The sequence below is a fragment of the Ailuropoda melanoleuca genome, chromosome 2 (genome assembly GCF_002007445.2).
Source record: "Ailuropoda melanoleuca isolate Jingjing chromosome 2, ASM200744v2, whole genome shotgun sequence".
NCBI classification, from domain to species: Eukaryota; Metazoa; Chordata; class Mammalia; order Carnivora; family Ursidae; genus Ailuropoda; species Ailuropoda melanoleuca.
The window spans coordinates 32489186-32513685 of NC_048219.1; the positions used below are offsets into that span (position 1 = coordinate 32489186).

Below are 24500 nucleotides of genomic sequence, written 5' to 3' on the forward strand. Positions count from 1 at the left end.
ACCAGGGTTTGTACTCAGGTCTGCCAAATTCCTTTCTTTTCCCACTGTACTGCATGAAGCCATGAGCATTCACACACACAACCTTGGTATAAGACAGTGTCATGAGCATTACATGAATGGTAAAAATGTCATAGACTATTTTAAAATATATAGTGTAAACATCTAGGTTTTCATAGTAACTTGTCAACTCAGCTTCTCAGTTACTGTGAATGTACACGTGTATATAGATTGTGACTATGCATGATACATATACACACACGTATATATTTGCGTGTTTATGTGGCATCATCTTGTAGCCCTATAGCACCGGGACATACAATGGTCACTATGTTATCAGACTACATATATCATCTTAGATTTCTGTATGTAATACACACAAGATCTTATTTATCCAGACTCACACACTCACATAAAAATAAGCAAATTTAGATTTAAGCACCAGCATTCTAAAAAGTTACCTTAAAAAAATGTTCTTTCTGCAATATGTTACTCTCACCCCTACTTCCTTAAATACGGTTTAAAAAGTCAAGCTCTCATTATCAACATCAGCTCCTACATGGGGCTATACTGCAGCACTGAGTCTGAGGCCATAGCATGTTAGAGAAGGGATAAGCTCCCTGTGGCCTACGTGACGATACCCTGTCAGGACACGTGGCCACCTGAATAATATTGGGATATCTGCTCTCTTCAATTTGCCAATTTTTGATTCATTACAAGCAATGGGCTAGATAGTAAGAACCATCAGATAAATGATTAAATATTGGGCACTTGATTTCTCCTTGGAGTTTTCTCACATTTATACCAGGAAGCAGTCTAGCATAATAGTTTAAGACTGTATACTGTGCGGGGCGCCTGGGTGGCACAGCGGTTAAGCGTCTGCCTTCGGCTCAGGGCGTGATCCTGGCGTTATGCGATCGAGCCCCACATCAGGCTCCTCTGCTATGAGCCTGCTTCTTCCTCTCCCACTCCCCCTGCTTGTGTTTCCTCTCTCGCTGGCTGTCTCTATCTCTGTCAAATAAATAAATGAAATCTTTAAAAAAAAAAAAAAAAGACTGTATACTGTGCAGTCATATGCCACCTGGCACTTTTTAGCTGTGTACTCTTAGGCAAGTGTCTTCACCTCTCTGAATCTTACATTTCTTATCTATCACATGAGAGTAATAATGACATCTTCCTCATAGGAGTGCATTCTAAAGGTTAAGTGAGATTATTCACAAAATTAGCAATATGCCCAGCACATACTAAGCAATTAGAAAGAATATCATTACTATTGAATAAGCAGAAAATATAGTGACAATGGCTCTGAATCTAGGTTCAACCTGCCATTGATTATTATTGTTGTTGTTGTTATTATTATTGTTATTACCACTACTACTACTACTACTATATCTGAATCAAGGGGGATTCAAAATCTGGTTTTCTCATTTTTCTGATATATTTATGTGGTTAAAAAAAGATAAAAATTGTAAATAGTATAGATTGAGGTATTTTATTAAGGACTTGCATTGAGTGAAATATTAATTTAATCAAGGCACATTTAGGAGTATATTCAACAGTTTTTAACAGCACAGGTTAGGCATGCGTTTATTGTGCTGGATGGGCTTTGCTTACTTGTTTGGTTTTTAATTAGCTCAGTGTTAAAAATGCACAAATTTTAGTCCCATTTGAAACTCAATATATGTAATCCTTGGCTTAACTCAAATTCCTGGTTTCTGTAAGTTCCTTTCATTCTTTTAAGAAATATCTATGAACAGCATTATCATATATATATATACTTTTGCACTTTTCATAGAACTTTAAATACATTCTTTAAATATATTCTTAAAATACATTCTTTTCTACTGATTTCTATAAGGTACCTGTGTCTGGTACACTCAGCCCACTGTATAGATGGGAACACTATAGAGGTGAAGGAATAAAGACAGGATAGCCTCGCTTATGATTGCACTATAAACTAAACTGTGGGGGAGGCCAGTAAACAATCTAAAATATGGATCACAAACCCCGTGAGGAAGGAGAAGGGCCTAGGCCATCACCACAGAGGAGCCAGAGGAAAGGACCTGAGGTACTCAGAAAACACTGGACTCAAATATCTAAGACCGTTCCACCCTCTAACATTCTATATCTATGAAAAAGAGCTTTCAGGCATCAAACTAATTGGGTCTGGAATGAACTCAGTCTAGCCTTTTCCCACAGAACGTGCTATACAGAAAGAAAAAACCTCCAAGGATCTTCTTGGCATAGCTGCCCTGCTGTTCCCCTTCACTAGACCAGGGACAAGGTTCCTGTTGAAGAAACAAGAAATGAAGAACAGAATACACCAGCCCCTTGATAATTCTGAGCTCTCCCCCAGACAAGTCAGTCTCCTAGACTCCCCACAAGATGGGGGCAGGAGAAGCCCACTGAAGTCCAGCTTGAGCCCATGAGCTTTCCAGAGCATTGAGAAAACAAAACACAGCAGTTCCATGACTACTCATTTGGAAGGGACCCATCTTTTTCAAAACATGGTTCTTAAAAGTAGATTGTCTACTTTTGCTTGTATTGCCTTTGCTTTTTGTGTCAAATCCAAAAAGTCATTGCCAAGATCGGTATCAACAAGCTTACCCCTTATGTTTTCCTCTAGGAGTTTTATGGTTTCAGGTTTCACATTAAAATCTCTATTTTAAGTTGATTTTTGTGTATGGTAAAAATAGGGGTCCAATTTCATTCTTTTGCATGTGACTGAAAACAGGATATGGAAGAGATGCCTGCACTCCCATATTCATTGCAGCATTATTCACAACAGCCAAGATATGGAAACAATCTAAATGTCCGTCAACAGATGAATGTATAAAGAAAATGTGAGATATATATATATATATATATAGAGAGAGAGAGAGAGAGAGAGAATGTGAGATATATATATAAAGAAAATGTGATATATATATAGAGAGAGAGAGAAAATGTGAGAGATATATATAAAGAAAATGTGATACATATATATATATAATATATATATATATATATATATATAAAATGGAGTATTATTCAGCCATAAGAAAGAACATCTTGCTGTTTGTGACAACATGGATGGAATTTGAAGGCATTATGCTAAGTGAAATAAGTCAGACAGAGAAGATAAATACTGCATGATATCATTAGTATGTGGAGTCTAAAGAAAAAAAAATCAAACTCATAGAAACAGAAAAACAGTAGAAAAGCGGTTGCCAGAAACTACGGGGTGGGGGAAACAGGGAGAGATTGGTAAAAGGATACAAACTTTTAGCTCTAAGATGAATCAGGTCCAAGGATCTAACGTAAAACATGGTAACTTTAGTTGATAACACTGTGTTACATAACTGAAATTTGCTAGGAGAATAGTAGTATTCTAGATAGAGATAGATAGATAGATAGGAAGATAGATGATAGATGATAGATGATAGATGATAGATAGATGATAGATGATAGATAGATGATAGATAAAAGTATATTGTCTTGCTCCTCTGCTTCTCATGCAGGCAGGGATCTGAGAGGATCTGCATGCAATCTGCATGAGAAGCAAAACTCTAATCTATCAATGTCACCCTTGGGAGAGACATCTAGGTTACTTGCTATTTTATGCCACTGTGTTTTTTTAGAGGATACAGTACCTTCACTTACTTTCTTCATCACCTGGCTAACTCCTATTCATCCTTCAAAACTCCATTCTAAAATTAGTTTCCAGGACTCCCTCCTAATGCCTAATTTGACCTATCTGGCTTGGATGTACTCAGTTTTATTTAATAACCTCTGTCACAAGGTCCTATCTATCTGTCTACCTGCTTCTGTCCTACTCTGGGCTCTAGCTCCAGTGGGATGGGGACCTTGTCATACCCCTGTCTGCCAGCAGGTTTCCAGGGCCTGTATATAGTAGGTGTTTCATATATTTTCTTTCACTGATTCACTTATTGAGTAATTGAGCAATTAGTTGATTGATCTCTTTTAGTTGTTCAGAGACCTTTTATCCTCATTCAAGGCTTTCAAGTGGTTTTTGAAATGATGGAACTGCTGGACAAATGACGAATCTCCAAGTAAGTGTAGGTCACTCTGTCAAGTTTCCAAGTGTTCTACTTTGAACCATCTATATTTGGCAGCCAGATTCTGCAGGACATCTGGCTTGGTGGCTTCAGTGAATGCCATTATTCTCCACAGGGCTGGTAATAAGCAACATTGCCAATTTCATCCTTTGAACTTTTCAGTTCCCCCTTTCTTCAAGCTCTGCACTTCTTTCTAGGCTTACTTTCTCATCCTTAATGCACTCAGGGCCTTCAACCTCAACTGGCTTCTCAGAACCCTGGGGTTCTTCTTCCAGCTCTATGACTAACCAGCTGTGTGACCCTGGGCATGTCACTTGTCCTCTCTGAGCCTCATTTTCCCTCAAATGAGGTAGAATGGAAAATTACAATCTATCATTGAATCCAAGACTAGGAGCCTGGCCAGTAGAGGGGGAACTAAGGACGCTGGCTTTAATGTAGAGTAGAGGGCTAGAAAAGTCAGGGAATATGAAATGTGCTGTCTGAAACCTATACTCCAATCTCCTCTCCCATCTTCAGTCCTGTCAATCATCTAAGTATGTTTCTCTGTTGAGGACAATACATTACCTCCCTGATAGGGCTGTTGTAAATCAAAAGGGATAATGCGTGTGAAAGAGCTCTGGAAACTGTGAAGTTCTACAATCATTAGGATCTCTCTAAAGCAAACCATACATATCAAATGAGGGCATTCAATGCCTTAAATCATCATTTACCAAAGTGCATTCCATGCACCTGGTTCTGTGAGGTATTTACAGGAATAAAAGGGGTAAGGAAAATAAGGTTCTGTGGACAAATCAATTTAAGAAACAATGGGATGACAAAGTCAAATGAGGTTTCTTTACCGAGGAGGGCTATGCTTTGACTAGCTACTGTGCGCTGTGAGTCTAAAAAGGAGAACATATTTTGCAAGGTTTCCTGATCTCTTTTGGCCACAGATCCCTTTTGCTTTATAGAGCATCAGTTGAGCATATTTTGGGAAATGCTGTGTTAAATGAAAGGAATGACGTGATGTGGGAATTTGGGATGCTGCTAGGGGATTCGGAGGAGATACTTTGAGCAGATGAGAGGAGCTTTCAGCTTGTTTCTGTTTCTTCCCCAACCCTTTGGGAAGATAGTCATAATCTGTGGAATGCTGAGGAGGGTTATGACTTGGGGTCAGTACTCCTGGGGTGCAACCCTAGCTCTGCCACCAACTCCCTGTGTGACCGAGGGCCATCCTCTGAGGCTCAGTTTGCTCATGTATAAAATGCAGGGCTGGACAGCAGGAGTTTCAGGACCACCAGAGACCAGTCAGATATTCCCGGATCACTGAGACAAAGTGTTCACTGAGGGGAAAGAGAAGGAAGAACAAGGCAGCATGCATATTTGATGTCACAGAAAAACCTAGCCATGCCCAGCATTCAAATAATTGATTCGGGAGCAGGTCATCTGGAACTCAAGGTTCACTGGTAATAGCGCCCCAGACAGTAGAAACGGAGGTAAGCATGCGAGCAGCCTACGCAAGAAGACTGCTGGTTGGGGGGGTGGGGGGGAGTCCTCTCAGCTTGCTATCCTAGCACTTCCAGTGTGAATTAGATATCACTTATTCTGAAGCTGGGGTTTCTTCCCAGGCTGCCTCAGTATTTTCATGTGTCCCACACACCTCACGCTCACCAGCCAAATGTCCACAGTTTACCAGAGACGAGGGAGGTCGGTGTCTGATGGCCTCCCAATACTCAGGGCTGCATTAATGTTGGACCACACAGAGAAAAAGCTGAGCTCCCTATTCACAGCCATGCTCTTGAAATACCAAATTTATGTGTGGAAGTCTTTCCCAAAGCTTCACATTTGCATTTTCTACCAGTAATAGAGTGAAAGCATTAGCTGCAAAGCAAGGAAAATCCAGAGGCTGGGTGCAGTCCAAATCCATCTGATTCAACAAGTGCTTTCTGAACATCTAGTTGGCAACTGGTAGCTTCTTTGCACAAAGCAGAGGGTAAGGAAGGACTTCCATTTATCAGAGTTATCAAGACATATTACTTTCCTGACATAGCTGTTCTCTCTAATCCTCACTATGAGGCATTTGGTGACACCATTTGACAGGTAAGAGGGCCTGAGAAGAAACTGTTCCAGTATCACAAATAAATAGAGAACCCAGAATTTGATTCTAATATCTGTCTGATTCTTAAGTCTGAGTCTATTTCCACTGACCAAGCTGCCTTACTAGTTATAGATGACAAATAAGGAATTGTTGTGATCCTCAGGAGCTGATGAGTGTATGGAGAGGTAACATAGGACATATAAGGCTGAATTGTGAGAGATGCACAGAACTGAGAATCAGAAACTCTGTGTTTGCTCACTTTGATCTCTGAGAAAACAATAAAACTAGATGTTTGTACACCTATTTCTATCTTTAAGACCAGCTTAAAAATACATATAAATACATACATTGATCTATTTTCTACTTCAGGGAGTCACAGAACTTCAGAATATGATCTTACAAGAGGCCATATAGATCATCTTGTCTAAGTCCACTGTTCTACATATAAGAAAATGGATCCTCAGAAACCTTAAATAACTTGCCTAGGGTCATATAATAGTAAGATAACCACAAAGTTGCCCTAAAACCTGTGTCCCTGGTTCTTAGTCCACCACATACCTCATTGCACTGCTTCTCAACCTTTTAATGAGCCCAAGAGAGTGAGTGTCTCATTCATATTCATCCATCACTGTCCATCCATCCATCACTGTCCATCTATCATTCATCTTTCAACCATTCATCCACCTATCCATCCTCTACCCATCTGTCTTCCATTTACCTTCCATCCATCCATCCACTATCCATCTATCCATGGGTTTGTCCTTCTTTCTAGACAACTCTAGTCAATTGCCTACTCTAAGCCAGGTTCCAAACCAAACCCAACTTGCTAAACTTCCTGTCTGTTCCAGTAGCATGCTCTTAGCTCTGGACACAGTTTTAAGGGTAAACCTGTACCAGAGTTCTACTCCTTAGTATCAGGCTATATATCCAAGTGTTACCAATAAAAGAAGAAGGAGGAGGAGGAGGAGGAGGAGGAGAGGGAGGAGGGGGAGAAGAAGAAGAAGAATATACCAGATGAGAGGAAGCTTCTCTGTGGCTTGGACTTGCAATCATTTTCAGACTGAAGTGCCTCCAGAGGCATCCTGGTATTGAATTGATGGCATATGCGTGTATTTGAGCCAGGAATTATGGGAAAGTGATGGTCTGATATTTGGGAATTGGCCAAGAACTGTAGCCCTAGCTGGCCTGAAAAAAAAATATTTTCCTCATGGAAACAATATTATGGTTTCATTTAAAGTACATAATGATGAATGTTGGCAAAATTTTGGCCTGATTATATTTATCCATTCATAAATATTTGTTGAGCACCAATGATGCATTTAAAAAAATTTTTTTTTATTTTAATGTTTTTTTATTATGTTAGTCACCATACAGTACATCCCTGGTTTCCGATGTAAAGCTCGATGCTTCATTAGTTGCGTATAACACCCAGTGCACCATGCAACACGTGCCCTCCTCACTACCCATCACCGGTCTATCCCATTCCCCCACCCCCCTCCCCTCTGAAGCCCTCAGTTTGTTTTTTATTTGTTTTTCACTTAATGCTCACAATCAGTTTATAAGGTAGATATTAACAACTCCTCCATCTTTGCTTTATGGATGCAGAAACTGAGCTCAGACAGGTATGTACCTTTCCCAATGTCACACAGATAGTAGCAGAGCCAAGATTTTGATCCAGGACTCTTGGATTTCAAAGCTCAAACTAGACTAAGTTGCCTCCCCAAACAATTTACACTCCAAAGGAAAAAGGAATAACTCCTTGTTATGGGGTTCAGAGAAGGGCTCACAGACTAGAATTCCCACCAGGAAAGGTGGAGATCTCAATGTGGAGAAAGCCAAGAAAGGGCATCTCCAGGAAGAGATACAGCTTGAGCAAAGGTACAAAAACAAGGAAGCATGGGCCAGGTTCAGGAAATAAGTGGGCTGTAGTGATGGAGCACTGAGCCAGGAAGAAGTAGGCTAAGGACATGTTGTACATGATCTTAATCCTATGAGCAATGGACTGCACCTAAAGGTTTTTGAGCAGGAAGATGATGCAATAAAATCTGTGCTTTTCAGACTCTTAGTCTGCTGGTTAAATAGCTTGAAACTCTGAAGAAAGAAGACCATTTAAGAGGGTAATGTTTGAGATGCTCCTCTAGAAAAGAGGCAATGATGGAGATAAAGAAAAAGAGAGAGAAAAATGTGAAGAATGCTAAAGAGTTTGGATGCATGGGCAGGTGGGTGGGTGAATGGATGGATGGATAAATGGGTGAATGGATGGGTGGATGGGTGGGTGAATCAATGGATAGGTGGGTTGATGAATGCTTGGGTGGATGGATGGGTAGATAGATGGGTGGATGTGAGAATGGGTGGATGGATAGGCGGATGGATGAAGGGATGGTTACTGGATGGATGAAGGGATGGATGAAGGGATGGTTATTAGGTGCTTCCTATGAAATTCCCCCATAGGAATATATTTCCCCTCCTTTGAACTCTGCCTACAGTGTGTATAACTTTGGGCTCTTCCCCTAGTGAGGTGTCAGTAACAACCAGTAATTGTAGACCTGGCAGCTTGTGCTTCATTATATTTTCTGGGTAGAAGGGCAAGAACATGGAAACCTCTCCACCTACCCAGCAGCATACCATCTTGAGACTCTTCTGTCAAAACCATGATTTCATCATGTTTTCCCTCATTGCCAACATGATAAAAATGTTACTTGTGCTGTCATTCATGACATCTGCTGAGCACTGTGCTAAGAGTTTGATATGTCTGTCATCTATGAAAAGTCTAAACTTTGCTATCAGACTTAATTGGGTTTGAACCTGGCCAAACCACTTCACTGTGTGACCTTGGACAAATAACTTAATTGTATTCAAATTATCTATAAAATGGTGATAACACTAATTCACAGGGGTGTTACAGGAATTAAATGAGTGATAACACATAAATTGGCCAGGACATACTAGATGTCCAATAAATGGAAACTATGTTATTAAATAAAATCTTCTAATCCCTATAATGGGGCTCTTGTTAACATCTTTCTCAAGGACCATTTAGTTCCTGTGATGGCATATTTTGTACATCTGAAAGATTAGTGCACCCCTCACATACTCAATCACATAGCCACAAATTTAATGCCCTTTTTTTCAATTTTTGATCCCTCTCATCTCCAGTTCTTTCTCTATTGAGGCAAATTCTCATTGTTTGGTTAACATGCCACGTAACTCTCAATAGAAGAATTACACTCTCTAGCCTCCCCAAGTGTTCTACAATGAATTAGGTCACAACTGCATCCTTAGCACTGACATCAAAGGGGAAGTGCCATAGGGAGCAGAGGTCGCAAGAGGCAGTGCAATAGCCAAGTGTCTGTGTGTCTGCCAAAGGCTGGCATCTACAGCATTTGTCTTCCTCCATCGTACTGAAGAACACCACAATAATGAAAAGGATGGCTTTAAAACATGGCAATAGGAAGGCAGCACAGACCAAGTAAAACTATTCCCCTGCTTCATGAAACTGTTCATGCTCTTCCCTCTGATAGCAGATGCTATTCCTCTGGCATGTCTTCTGGTGCCCTTCAGGAGTTCACAGGAGAAATGAAAAACTTCCTCATAATATCTCCACTTCAGTGTTTCCCTATTTAACACCTGTCTTCCCCATTGGCCTAGGAGTCCACAAAAGAGGACGCTGTGTTGTTCTTGTTTATTCCTGTATCCCCAAGGCCTAGCAGAATTTCTGGCACACAGTCAAGTCTTCAGCATGTATTGTTAAATGAGTGAATACATGATTGACTGAATGAATGGAAAAGTGACTAGTGAAGGAGACCATTGAGCAAACAGACAATTCCAGTGTTAAGTGCTACGCTCAAAGGATATACAAAGTACAACGGGAGTCCAGCAGAGGGTCACTGCAATGGTATGGAATGGTAATGGGAAGGTATTCTAGGCAGAGGGAAGAGCCTGCACAAATGTGCAGAGGGGTGGTATGTGTAACATGCACATTCAGAGAACTACCATTCGTTTGAACTCAGGAAAGTACGGTCCACCTTCTTTCCTCGGTTGACTTTCCTATTTGGTTTCACCTAACTCCAGTCAAACACACCTCCATTCAGTTCTCAAAACATGGCTGGCTCTTGTCAGTCCCCATATCATTGCTCATGTTCCCCTACCCCCCATCTGCCTGTCTCAATCTTGACCAGCCTACACAAGCCAATGCTACCACGATTCCTTCAGGAGCTTCCTATGTGGGACCCATGCCCTGACGAGGTGGCCTGGATTCCTCCTTCACGCTGTTGGCCTGTCCATAGCAGGGTGGAGCGCTCACACTCTTCATCTTCCCTGCCAAGCTCCTACCACACCTCATCTCTCCCCTGCCACCGGGCTGCCCTTCATCCTGCAGTCAGACACCATGAAACAGAAATACGATACCAGGAGCGTTAAGCTGGTGTTTCAGAAAACAGCTTTCATGGAACAGTGAGCTAAGCGTATGATTTTTAAAAGGAGGGTTTCCAGATGAACTGTTAATTCCATTTTTAATTTCTTTGAGGTTCCCTCGGGGACTGAGCGATGGTGTTTTGTTTCTGCAGGAAATGGAGTGTCTCCCTGTTGATCTAGGGGAGATGGGTACTGCCATTAAAATCACCTCTCATTCCTAGCCCACGTGAGAGCAGAAATTGTAGTTTTTAAATATAAAGGGGGAGATGTCCTTGGATCTAACACTTTGCTCTCTTTTATTCCCTGGGTCAAGGAAGAAAACGAATAGCAGGCAATCTTGAAACATCTTTCTCTGTAGCCCTTACCTGCTCAATTACAGAGAAACTTCCTCTTCTTGCCTAATTCGTTCCCATGCCTCCACCTCCCTTTACTTTTCCTGGTTGCCCATCTGTGCATAAATTGCACTCTTCTCTCTACATGTCCATCTTAACACCTCTCATAGTCTGAGTTTTATGAGACCCCACTGTCCGCACTTCTGACCAGGAGCAGTGCCATGCATTCTTCAACACAGTGGTTCTCAAACTGGTCCCTAGACATGTAGCCTCAGTATCACCTGGGAAATGTGTTGGAAATATAAATTCTCGTTGTTCTCCCTTCTCAGCCCAGCCCTCAACAAGACCTTCTGAGTCAGAAACTCTGGGGGTAGCCCCAGCAATCTGAGTTTTAACAAGCCCCCCAGGAGTTTCAAAACCACGCTGCAGGGGCGCCTGGGTGGCACAGCGGTTGAGCGTCTGCCTTCGGCTCAGGGCGTGATCCCGGCGTTATGGGATCGAGCCCCCACATCAGGCTCTTCCGCTATGAGCCTGCTTCTTCCTCTCCCACTCCCCCTGCTTGTGTTCCCTCTCTCGCTGGCTGTCTCTATCTCTGTCAAATAAATAAATAAAATCTTTAAAAAAAAAAAAAACCACGCTGCAGTTTGCGGAGCACTGCTTTAGGGGTAGGAACAGGAAACTGTTAGCCACCCACCCCCCGCCCACCCACACAGTATGCCCTCAATAAATGTTTCGTTGAATGGAATTATTTAATGATACAGCCCCTAACATGCTGCTACTTATAACCTACAGTGGAAAGGAAGATAAAGAGAAGAATAGAGATGAGCTCTGTACATGGAACTGGCCAGCTCTCCACCCCACTAGTGCATCTTAAACCAGCACAAAATGCTTAGGAAGATCGTTCCAGATAACAGCAGGTGTTCATTCCCAAGCAGTTCATCACTGCTTTGTTTCTGAGGCTTTCCTGGAATGCTTACTGCCCACAGTTCTGCACTGTTAAGGGTGGTATTTGGCTAGATGGTTCTGAGACCTCTGTTTTCATGGAAGCTGTCTGGCCAGCTGAGGACGGGGGCTGTAGCATCCCAGAGCTTCGGCAGAGCAGGCAGGTGACAACGGTGCTTATTATTGTATGGACCCCATAGAAAGCAGGTCAGAATCCTGTTCCTTGGAACACAAAAACTACCTAGAGTAAGAGCCTGAAATGACATAGCTGTCCTATAAGCTATTATATTTTTCTTCCAATATCGACACTGCAACGGGTCTCACTTTACTTCCCTTCCTTATGAAAGACTCATAGCTTCAAAACCAAAGGTAACAGCCCCCAACCCAGAGCCTTTCTACCACGGGTTTCCCCTGATAGTACCATGTATCTATACATGTACTTTTTCCACACAACAGAATTTTAATCACGCAAATAGAATGCTGTCCTGCCAGAGCATTTTTTTTCTCCTTACGGCTTTTTCCCCCCCATTTAATTCCTTCCTTCCGTTTAGTTGCATTTTACTTCTTTAAGGAGGGTCAATGCATTTTAATCACAATGTACACTGGCTTGCTGGAGCTATTGATGAAAGAACTCAAAGCTCAGCCACTCAGCTCATTTAGATGTGAACTACCAAGTTCAATGAGAGAAGCAAAGGGCAAAATGAAATCACACAGCCTTTTGGCTGATCTCCCACTTCTGTGTATAGAAAGGCATGGGATGGCCTTTGACACCCCCAGATTCTGGAACAATAATGCCCTGGAAGGAGTCCATATAATATTAAAGCATATTATTGAGGGAGATAAATATAAAACCCAAATTTAAAAAAAAAAACTGACTTGGCAAGGAAAGATAATCAAAAGTCCTTTCTCTCTTACTTCAAAATAACAATCATGAGCAAAGAATAACTAACATTTGTACAGTGCTTTACAGTTAATCAAATGCTCCTACATCCATTAAGTCGGATAACCAGCATGGTCATTACGGACGGCTGAGATGTATATAGAGCTTACGATATATGCCAGGCATTGCGCCACACGCCTCACATGGATTATGTAACTGCACATTCGTAGCAGCTCTCACGTAGGTTTTACATGGACCAAGACTGAGGTTAAGGACTTGCACCTGGTCACACAGCTGGGAGGTGGTAGATCTGAGACATGAGCCCAGCACACACATGCTACCGGTGTTACCAACAACATCTTACGGGAATGAAACTTAGGCACTGCTGAGTTAGGTGATCTGCCCAGGGCCACCAGCAGTAAGCAGCAGAGCCTGAACGAAGAACCCAAGTGTCCTGATTCCCAGTTCCGGGCTAGCCCATGCAACCTCTTCACACCTTGTCCACACACAGGCCCAAGCCAAGACAAGGGTCCTCCCTGCCCATCCTCCGCAGACCAAACTCCTTGTGTGTCACTGAATTTTCCTTTCATAATTAACACAGAAAAAGAAGAGGAGACAAAATTGTGAGGAAAGAGAAATAACTGCCACTGAAAAAGAACATGAAAGAGAAGCAAAGCAATAGTCCAGGAGGAGGTGGGGGCTCAGAGTGGAGCGTGAGACTCTGCAGACAGGAGATGAGATCTTCTGTACTTGCTGAACCCAGAAAGGCCACCCCATACTGGAGAACGGAGCCAGCCCCAACGAGCTTCCCATGCCAAGGAACGCCATTGCAGACATTCCCTTCCCAGCAACATGTCCTTCTGTGGGAGGGCAGAAGAACAAGCGGACTTTTGCATGGCTCCCCTGACCTCTGGAGTGTGGGCTCTTTGAGGGCAGGGTCTCTACCTGCAGCCACAGGGCTTTGCACAGGGCTTGGCACATCTGGAGCTCCCAACGAGTTATGATGAATGGAACTTTGAAGAATCTGGCTGCTACTGTCAGCAAGACATGATGCTTTCACTTCTCTGCTTCAGTTTCTCATCTGTAAAATGGGGACAGTGATAGCACCCCCTTTACAGGACTGCCCTAAAGATTACATATGATATGTCTATGAGGCATATAGCACATTGTCTGGCCCCAAGTGGGTGTTCCATAGTGGCTGGTTGTTAAAGTTAATACTGGCATCAAATGAAGACATGTCACTATCCACTATAATTACTCAGACCATCTTGCCTAGTTTACTCATTTTACAGATGAGGAATTGAGGTCCAGAGAGGGATAGGGGCTTATTTAAAGACACTCAGTGTTTAGCAAGGAGGGAAAGAGAAAACCAAGTCTACCTTCCACCCCCTGGTATAATGATTGTTTCCACTGACATGCTTCCCTGACATAAGGGGTGGAGTTAAGTAGAAACATCTGGCCTCCTATCCTAGTCTGGGAGGGCAGAGGGTTGAATGACATGATTCAGAATCCAAGCCAAGTGACTTTCATTGAGAACCTATTATATGCTAGATATTTTCACAAATACAATCTCCTTTAATAACCAGAATAAGACAGCAAGATGCAGGCTTAATTATTAAGTCCATTATGCAGCTGAGGAAACCGAGTGCTGGAGATACTAAATTAAAAACTACCCAGTCAACCATCTAGGAAGTGCTGGAATAAGGATTCCAATCCAGGTCAACGTCACTCCAAAGCCCAGGATCTTCCACTAAGACCCCAGTAGCGCAGACAAAAAAAAAAAGAAAGAAAGAAAGCCAAGTGCTAAAGAAAGTCACTATTCTTTGTGTTTCCAACACAAGTGGAGTTCCAAGTTCCGGAAGCCAGGCAAGTATGGAGTCGTCACACCCATAAAGCGGCCTCCCCAGCACGGGGAAGACTCCTGATTCCAGAGCCAAGCTTGTCTGCAGTCCAACCTCCCTTCTGACACACAATGGCCACCATCTCCAGCCACACGCACCTAGTCCAACTGCCTTTTGCTGGGACTATTGCCCGTCTGGTACCTGCTCTCCTTGCTCTGCTCTCTCACCCCTATAGAGTATTCTCCACATGGTGGCCAGAGCGAACTTTTCAAAACAAACATCAAATGATACTATTCCCCTGCTTACACCTGCCAGTGGCCTCCCACTCTCTCAGAATAAATTCTGAACTCTGTATCATGGCCTTTCAGGGTCCTACAGGATGTAACCTCTACCTGTGTCTCTGACTTCACTTGCTACCTCTTTCTCCCTGTGCTTGCTGAGCACGTAGACCTCTAACCTTCCTTCTGATCATGAAACAGATCCCGTTCACTCCTGTCTCAGGGTGTCGGGTGTTCCACTGCCTGGAGTGCTCCTTCCCCCACTTTTCCACCTGCCTGCTGCTTCTCATCATGAGGTCCCAGCACGGAGGTCCCTTCCACAAAGAGTTCTTCCCCAATCATTCTAATAGTGGCAGCCTCTGCCCCTTGTTCCCCATGACATCACCTCTTTCAGTTTCTGTGTTGCATTTCACACTAACTGAAGCATCTCGTCTCTCTGTCTCCTTACTTATTCTCTCTCTCTGGTCAGCAGGCAGTAAGCACCGAGAGTTCTAAGTTCTATGAATAAATGGATGTGAACAGGAGATCGTAATAGTGGCTGCCCCCACAGAGGAGGAAGAACACAGGTGCTGATGACCCTCACATACTTATGTCCGGGGGAGATGAGGGCTACCCTCTGCAGAGAGAAGAGAGACTTTCTTCCCTCTGTCTTGCAAATGGGTGCTGATGGGGGAGGGTGCTATATTTAATACTGTTTAGGAAAGACACATAGCAGGGAGGAAGCCACCAATGTCTACCCTTGGTGATAGTTACCCTGACAGCAGCTGCTATGGATACATTTCCTGAATACTAAACTGGGTTTGTACAGGGCTCGGATCCCAGATTTGACAACAGTCATACTCGGGCCCTGAGCTATCAACCTGACATAGGTCAGGCAGCTCCCCAGGGCAAAACAGCACCTGTGGAACCTTAGGTTGGTGGTAGAGTGTAGAAACCAACAGCTGCGTGCATGCACACACCGCTACAAGGTGGGAGGTGATCTGCACCGAAGAGAGAGTTTTCATGAAGCCTACCCCTCTGCTTCCCGTCCCACCCTACACTCACTGTTATTTTTGCAGGCTTTTACTGATCAGTATGGATTTGATCTTAAAATAGTTTGGAAATCAAAGTAGCTAATATAAAGGATAATAGAAACAGGAACAACTCCTTTTATAGCAGTACTAAGTCAACTGCTCCCTGGTTATGCTTTCAGCCACAAAGAAAGGTTAAATACTCTTCAGGGAAAAATGGTTACTCAAATATCAGGGGAGAGAGCCAATGACCAAAGAGATTCCATTCATTGAAGTCTTGCTACATAACAGGCATTCTGAATGCATTATCTTTAAGTCTGAGGTATCCCTGTAAATAAGTGGTGGTATCCCCATTTACAGATGGCCAAAGAAAGCCTCAGAGAGGCTCATCAACTTCCCCATGCTTAATAACTTGGAAGTGGCAGAGCCAAGACTTCAATCCAGGTATGCCTGGCTCCAGGCCCATGCATTTTCCACTATGCCCCCCCCCCCATCTTCATCCATTCAGGCTGCTGTAACAAAATGCCACAGCTGGGTAGGTTAGACACCACACCTTCACTGCTCACAGTTTTGGAGGCTGGAAGTCCAACATCCAGCTGCCAGTATGGCTGGGTCAGGGTCACAGATATTCATTGTATCCTCACACGGTGAAAACTCTGGAGCCACACTTATGAGGCACTAACCCTACTCATGAGGTGGAACCCTCTTGATTTAGGCATCTCCCAAAGGCCCCATCTATTAATGTTATCACCTTTGAGCATTAGAATTTCAACACAGGAATGGGGTGGGGGATGGGACACAAACATTCAGACCATAGTACCCACTAAACTTCTAAGGGCTCAGATCTTGCACTCACAGCCCCTACATGATTGCATAAAACGCAAAAGCAAGGGCCCAATTAAAGAATGCAGCAGTTAGGGAAATGTCCCCTTTGAGCAAGGAACTTTCTCAGCTCTTTCTATCCTCTGCTCACAGCCAAGCTTCTCCCCCCAGAGCAGTACTTTACCAAAAATAACTCCATGACAGGCTAAAATGGAAAAAGGAGCGCAGATAAAATGTGGCAAGTTGCCCAAAGGGACTTCCTCCTGGACTCACACTCTCCAAGGCAATGGATTTGCCTCCAGGTAAAATACAGGCTTGTAAGTTAAGAAAAAGGGAGATCCGGGGTAGGAGGCCTGCTTTGCTGCACCAAACAGGCCCAAGGTTAGCCTCTCTAAATCAACCAAAAAAGTCTCAATTCTCTTGATAATCTGTATAGGAGAAAACAAAAATGCCTACAAGGCCATCAGAACAGTGGCTGTCCTGAGTCTCCACCCCCCGCCAGGACACACTGCTTTCTGAGCTCATTCACTCAATGTGCATTCATTCAGCAGGCGGTTCCTGAATACCGACTATGTGAAAGCCATCTGATAGATACTGAGGATAAGGAAGGAAATAGTTTGCAACTCCTTTTCTCAGAGAGCTCATTCCTGTAAGGAAGACAGAGAAGCAAACGTACAGTTCAATATAGCTCGATAAAGCATAAGAAGAAGGATATTGGAGGAAGAGTTGAACAAAGAAGCGAACAACCCTCTGTGTGGGGGGAGAGGATTTCTCGAGCTGGGTTTTAAATACTCTGGAGGGTCTCCATCAGAGATGGGAGAAGCAGGAGCATATTCCAGGGGGAGAGAACAGGATATGCCAAGGTATGGAAATCAGGAATGGGGTTGATTCCCGGGTGAAAATGACTCAGCATGCAGAGGTTTGGGGAGGGGACAGGGAGAAGGTCTTAGTGCTTTTTTACCCATTTCCATGTCACCCAGTGCTGCTGTGATGACACGGATACACGTGGAAAGGGAAATTCTCACCAGGTCACAGAGGGACGCACTGCAACCCCCATTCTGTTTGGTAGGCTTTCATCATGCTTGGATTCCTGGCCATGTGTATGGACAGACTGATTCTCAGGCAAGCATTTGCCTAATGAGACGCCCCGCTTCACCATGACCTCATCAAAGAGAAAAGTAAGAGAAGTGTCACGGTGACTCTGAATCCCAAACAAAGCCACTGGCACTGGGAGGGAGAAGTGTAGACTGAAGAATGCTATCACCTACTGCCACATCAGGCACAGCTCTTGGCTCTTTTAAGTACCATCTGCATGCCTCAGGAACAGGTAGGGAATGTTTGCCTCTCACTGTCCTCAACTGTAAAGTGGGGAGAATGATGCTTATTGCACAAGGTTATCATTAGAATTACACAAGATCATGTTCACGCCCATTGCAGTGTGTGACACATAACATTTCCCTGTTACACAGATTAGTCCCCATTCTCTGGTCTTTCATTAAACCACCATTCACAATGGCCGTGCAAGACAATGTTGCCAATTTCTCTTATTATTCTTTTTTAAAAAGATTTTATTTATTTGTTTATTTTTGAGAGAGACAGACAGACAGACAGAGACAGAGATAGGGAGAGACAGAGAGAGCATGCAAGCATGGGAGTGGAGGGAGGGACAGGAAGAGGGAAAGAATCTCAATTAGACTCTGCACTGAGCTTGGAGTCCCGCCTCCACAGGGCTCGAGCTCACACCCCTGAGGTCATGACCCGAGCCGAAACCAAGAGTCAGACGCTTAATCAACTGAGCACCCCGGCACCCGTCCTATTATTCTTAATAAGGGATCCAAATGTATGTACACTATATTATGGTTTTAAAAGCACTTTAACATCTGTTAGCTGATACAATGATCTCAGTAACCTTCCCAGTTAGATAGAAGGAGTTATGTCAGTGATACAGGTGAAGAAAAAAATGACTTGCTCAAATTCACGAAGCCTTCAAGTGGCAGAGGATAAGCGTGCAGGCTCACCTTTTGTCTACAATGCCCAGTTTCTTTCGACTGAAGAGCTTGCCTCTCCGAGTATTCTTCTAGAAAGACTGAAAACATTAATTTGGCAGCCATTAGAACAAAGCCCACCTTACTAAGAGTAATATGAGTAACAATCTCTTATGGATTATGTAACCTTCTCCTATGGTATAGGCAAGTTCCTTTGTTGGGCTCAACGGTCCAGCTGGAGATTCTAACGACAGAGACTGGGTCTCATTCATGCCTGTACCACCAGGTGCCTACCACCATGCCTGTCATATCAGACAAGCTCAGGGCATGTTTGCTGGATGCGTGGATGGATTTTGTAGGCTTTTAATGATTTACACAGTACTTCAACACCCTTCGTCTTATTATTTGATTTTCCAAAAAGCCCTGAAACATAAAGGAAAGCTGATATCATTATCTTCATTTAACTGATGGTGATATGCAGGTCACACCAAAGCTGCTATCATTTTCTTCCTTTTAAAAATTATAATGGACTCATATTCCCTCCTGGAGCAGAACCCAGCTGAATTCCACATACCACTCTTGGCCCTGGCACACAAGTCTGCTTAAAAGCCAAGAGAGACCCTGTTTTGTTATCTTTCATATCTTACAAAACACATCAAATTCTGAAAAACTCTGTGATAATTAGACAAAAAAGATAAAGGGGGGGGCTGAAGCTGAATCATTCAACCTGGAATAATTGTTACATTCCTATTCTTTCCCTTTCTCACCTCTTTTTGGTCTCCATTGTCTCTAGTGTGGAATATTCATCTTCCTCCACAAAAGGAATCCACTTCCTACAGAATAGAACTGACAGGCTTGTGGGAGGCTTGCTCTCTGTGTTAACCCTTCCTGTTGGGTTTTACAGCATACAGCTTTTCCTGAATGGCCTCTCCCACCAGTCTCTCCTCTAGCACCCTGAGTGTTTTCCCAAAAGTGGAGTCTGATGATGCCACTCTCCTGTACTAGGACCGCTGAACTTCTGCCAACGAAGCCTGCACACATTGCCTAACCTGGCTCTCAGGGTCTCCAAACTCTGTATCCTATTTACATTTGCAAGTCAATCTCCAAACCTCCTCTCCATGTGCTTTGCATTCTACCAGACTAGACTAGTCAATGATCTCTTAAACAACTTCTCTGCATTTCCCCATACCATCCCCATCCCATCACCACTACTAAGGATGAAGGCTCCATTTCTAAAAATTCTCCCTATCCTGAAAGGGCTTTTCCTTGAAACCTCCTCTAGTTGTTTCCAGCAATTCATTCGACAAGCATTTAATAAGAAACTCCTTAACGTGCAACAAGCCCTATTTTCAAAGAGCTTTATATCACCTGAGAAAAACAGAGCTAAGAGAAATTCAACACAGTGAGGGGGCTGTCATGGTGTCATTGCAAAACAATGGGCTAGTCATTGGGGGTAATACAGAAGGGCCTACCTTCTGAGATTGTAATCTAGGCAAAAAGTGAGGAGGGGGGAAAACAGCACCAGATTGGGCTTGAAACAGACAGAAGTCGTATGTCATGCAGTTCTTCCTTTATTCATTCATTCATTCATTCATTCATTCAACAGACATTTATCAAGCCTGACTATGTGTCCAGCACTGTACTAGGAATGCAGAAACGAATGTTACATGGTTCTAACCCTCAGGAGTTTACATTTAGGTAGGAAAGACAGAGATGTATGCACAGGGCTCTACCGCAGGTGAGAAGAACCACTGCACCAAGGGCTGGGGAATGAGAGGATAGTGGCTGGCTCTGCCTAGCAGACACCAGGAAAGCTCCAGAACAGGGTGGTATTTGTCAAAGCTCTAAAAGGAAGTAAGAGTTTACTGGACAGAAAAGAAAAAAAGAAGGGGAGGGAAGGGTGAAAGAGAGGGAGAAAGAATATTGTATCAGTCAGTCCAGTCAAGAGAAAATAACTGCCTCAGTTATTTTAACATAGAGACTTTAACATTAAAAAAGATGTTTAGTTACAAAACGATTAACTGACTAAGATCAAAAGGAACTCCAAGGCATCACGAAGGTAGCAGTTGCAAGAAGCAGCTACCACCCCCCACACTGAAGAAACAAAGGGAAACACTTAGAAATTTAGAGGAGAAAGCCCATGGGTGGTTGGTGGTAGAAAACTCAGATCTCCAAGGAGGGGCACTACTCAGCTGAGGCTGGGGTCTCTGAGCACAGGGGAAGGACCTGGTGAGCTGGCCTAGACTTCTGAGGACAGGCACAGGCCAGCTGGTGCTAGAATCTCCTAACTGAGGCATGACCTGCAACTGGGTCTGCAAGTGTTGGGAAGTGTGCAGCCTGGAGCTGGCTGCTGCTACAGGAAGGAATTCCAGCTGTGGTGAGCAAGTGTCTGTTCCTAAGCGCTAGGTCAGCGCTTCTAAAGCAAGGGTGGTTTTGCCTTCTAGGGGTCGTTGGTCAATGTCTGGAGATAGTCTTCATAGTCACAACGGAGGGATTGCTACTGGAATTTAGTAGGTGGAAGATAGAGATGGAGCTAAACATTCTGCAATGCATAAGACAGCATGCCCTTCGCAAAGAATGACCAAGTCCAAAATGTCAGTGGTGCCAAAGTTGAGAAACCATGCTAGGTTAACACTGAGAGGGACCGGAAGCAAGCAAGAAGGAGCAAGTCTCATCCTCTCCCATCCAGCCCTGGCAGCTTCCGCTTGCACCCCCTACTGGCAGAGCCTAAGAAGGAGCGGCAGGCAGAGCAGAACAATGGATTTGTCCTGGTCCCAGCATCACAAAGCCAAGTACAGAGGGATGGGTTTGTTGCAGAATGCCAATGAGTTAATAACAGGCACAAGCATTGCTGGCCAGGTTCTCAGAGCGAGCAAAGCCACGATGGCAGATATAAGAGCAGTATTACGGCAGTGCCTAGCACATTGGAGGTGCTCAGCAGAGAGTGGCATGCAGCAAACACTTATTCAGTGAATGACTTCAAGGTGAAAGATTTCCAAGAGGTATAAGAATGAGCACAAGCCTCTTCACAGTGAAATTTCTTCTATCCATGAACTTGGTATTTTGCTTTCCTTTTGTCTGCTCTCTTATGAGGAACAGAGTACTTCCTGAAATTCAGTTCTCAGAGTGTATCAAAGGTGTTAAGGGTCCTTTTTGTCTCGTAAATATTGTTTTACACAAATGAGATCATGTGACTTTCGTTCATCAATAGGATCTTGGAGATTTTTACATAATATCAATAAAGATTTATTTAGTCTTAGTTCTACCTTACAGTATACTTTACCACTCTTAATTTACTTCATCTGCCACCTGCTTGCCTATTTTTGGATGGGAAAACTGAAGCTCAAGCAAGGTGAAGTGATTTATCCCCAGTGGTACCTTAAGTGGAAGAGTGAAATTCGCACCCACATAGGAGCCAGAAAAGCAGTTTGTGCTCGAGTTGCTTTGAGGAAGCTGATTTACTGTGTCACTTAGCCCTTCCCAATCTGGGCATGTTTCGAGTGCAGCCAGGTTCTTTTACCTCCTCCTCCCATACTTTCTGTCCCCACTCACTTGCAGAATCAATGGAGCAATTCAGGGTGTTAGTTTTCCAGCAAAGAACCATAATCTAGCGAGAAACACAGAAGAGTTCATGGATGGGCTTAGGGTGCATGGTCTCATACAGACAGGGCAGGGAACCCAGTCCTAAGAGGTCAGGGAAGCCTTTGCCTGATGACATCTGAAGGAGGGGGAGGAAACAGAGGATGGAGAGGGCAGGCTGGACAGGAAGGAACAGCATGTGCAAAGTGCACAGGTAAGAAACAACATGATACATGAAGAGTCTGCAAGATGACCGTGGAAGGAGTTCAGGCTGAGAAGAAAGCAATGTAGGGGGAGGACACTGGAGTGACAGCTGAGAGCTGGAGCAACAAGGAATCTGTAAATTATGCGAAGAAATTTGGACTTTATAATGGTCTAGCTAATTATGTGAGCACACCATTTCTTCTTGAGTTTTGGTCTCCACTGTGTAAAATGGTAGTAACAGCATCTGTTCTGTCTACCAAACGGGGTCTGAGTTGTTCAAATAAAATACACATACACACACACACACACACACACACACACAAACACACACGTCACATGGAGATTTGCTTAAGAAACTGTCACACGTTATCACTACAGCATCCCAAGTCAGCTTCGGAAAATAGAAGCAGCAGTCTTCTCTCTCTTCCCATTTCCCTCAACCCCTGTGGAGGAAAAAGCCCCCTTTGGAAAAGAAAGACTCTCCTCAGTCCTTTGCCAAAGCTTTCTCAAGCAATAATCCATAATGCAATCTTCATTGAAATTATATTTCAGCCCCCCTCTGCTAAAAATATAAATACATGTGACTTCAGCCTCCGAATGGCCTTTGTGCCTTCCTGCCCTGGTGCGCGCCTTGCTAAGTGGTTGTGCTCGCCGTGGGCGCCAGCCTGTGTGATAACATTATAATTTTGTGTATATTGTGCTCTCCGAGGCCATGCTGAGGCCAGCACGAGGAAATGGCAATTGACAGCAGGGCCAGTCTTTGTGAAGATCTGTGGCTTCCTCCTCTGTGGGTTTATTTGGCTCCAGCCACGGTATTTGGGTGACTGGCCCTAAGAAGCCGTGGGCACGGGGGCTAGCACTCCCCTTGTTTGAGTGCTTTGTAAGAGAGGGGGCAACTTGAAATCGAGGTGTCCCGGGACAGAGAATGGCTTGAGGAAGGAGGTAGTAAGCAACAACCCAGAACGCAGTCATCTGGACCACATGTATGAACTCTGAGTTGCTGGAATCCAAAACCAAACCAGCAGGGTTAATGGTTTTGCATCATCTTTTTACCCCTGATCTTTCTACTGCATTGCAATAGCTCCCTACATGAATCACTTTGACACTGTTAATTAATGCAAACATTTGAGAAATATTTATTAAGTGTCCACTCTGTGCTAACACTTGTAGGCACTGGGGATACAGTGATGAACAAGGCACAGTTTATAGTGCATGGAGCTTACACTGGAAAAGGAGTCAATTGCACCATCAGTGCAAATGCTGATTTCTCTCCACTGATTAAGAGAAGTTGCTAAGGGACAGCGACCCACAAGGGGTTAAACAAAAAGCCATATTCTGCCTGTCCTAGCGACTGGCATGCCAGTATTCAAAAAGGTTCCACCTCCATTTCTTTTTGCTTTTACTTATTCTCTTCATTAGCATGGAGGAAGTAAAGCTAAAACCTCTTACCAATTACCCCATGCACCGAGCCACAGACCCAAACACAGCTCAGATTATCTATTTAATTCTCTAGCCAGCAAGGGGGCATTTACCCATTGTCTATGTCTTAGCCAAACGTAATGGATTAGTTCAGAGCCTGGGGGAAAAGGCGTGAATACTGTGTATAGAAGGAAAGCTATACAGAGCAGAGATATGAATTCAGAGGATGAATTTATAAAAGAGAAAAGTCGCATGAGTTTATAGGCAACCCCTGTGAGCTTCAGGGGCCGGGCCTGGGCTGTCCAAAGCGGTGTTTCGGCCCAGATCTCTCAGTCCCCTGTGCTCTGTCAAAGGCTGCCCCACCCCCAAGCTCACCCTAGATGAAGACCATCCATCACCAGGGGGATAAGGTGAGATTCAAGGGTGGGAGGACAGCAAGTCCGGCTATTCCAGGGTGGAGAGAAAAATCTCCTTTAGCTGCGTTTCCTTAGAAACCCCCACAAGCTGAGACTGGGAAAGTAGCCACAGAATCAGACGGCAGTACTTCTGATTCCTTCAGCGAAGATCACACCCTGAAAGGAGGAAGAAGACATCCTTAAGCCGCTTAATCTTTCAGGCGACAACGCCCGAGAAAGCCTCCTGTAGAGGCCCCAAGAAGCCAGT

At 43.8% G+C, this 24500-nt stretch overlaps 1 protein-coding gene across 7 annotated transcripts in view; it reads right to left on the reverse strand.

Annotated features, from left to right (window-relative positions):
* Positions 1–24500, reverse strand: part of DAB1 (DAB adaptor protein 1) — a 1110909-nt gene that overhangs the window by 1011401 nt on the left and 75008 nt on the right. The gene's annotated exons all lie outside the window — the stretch shown is intronic.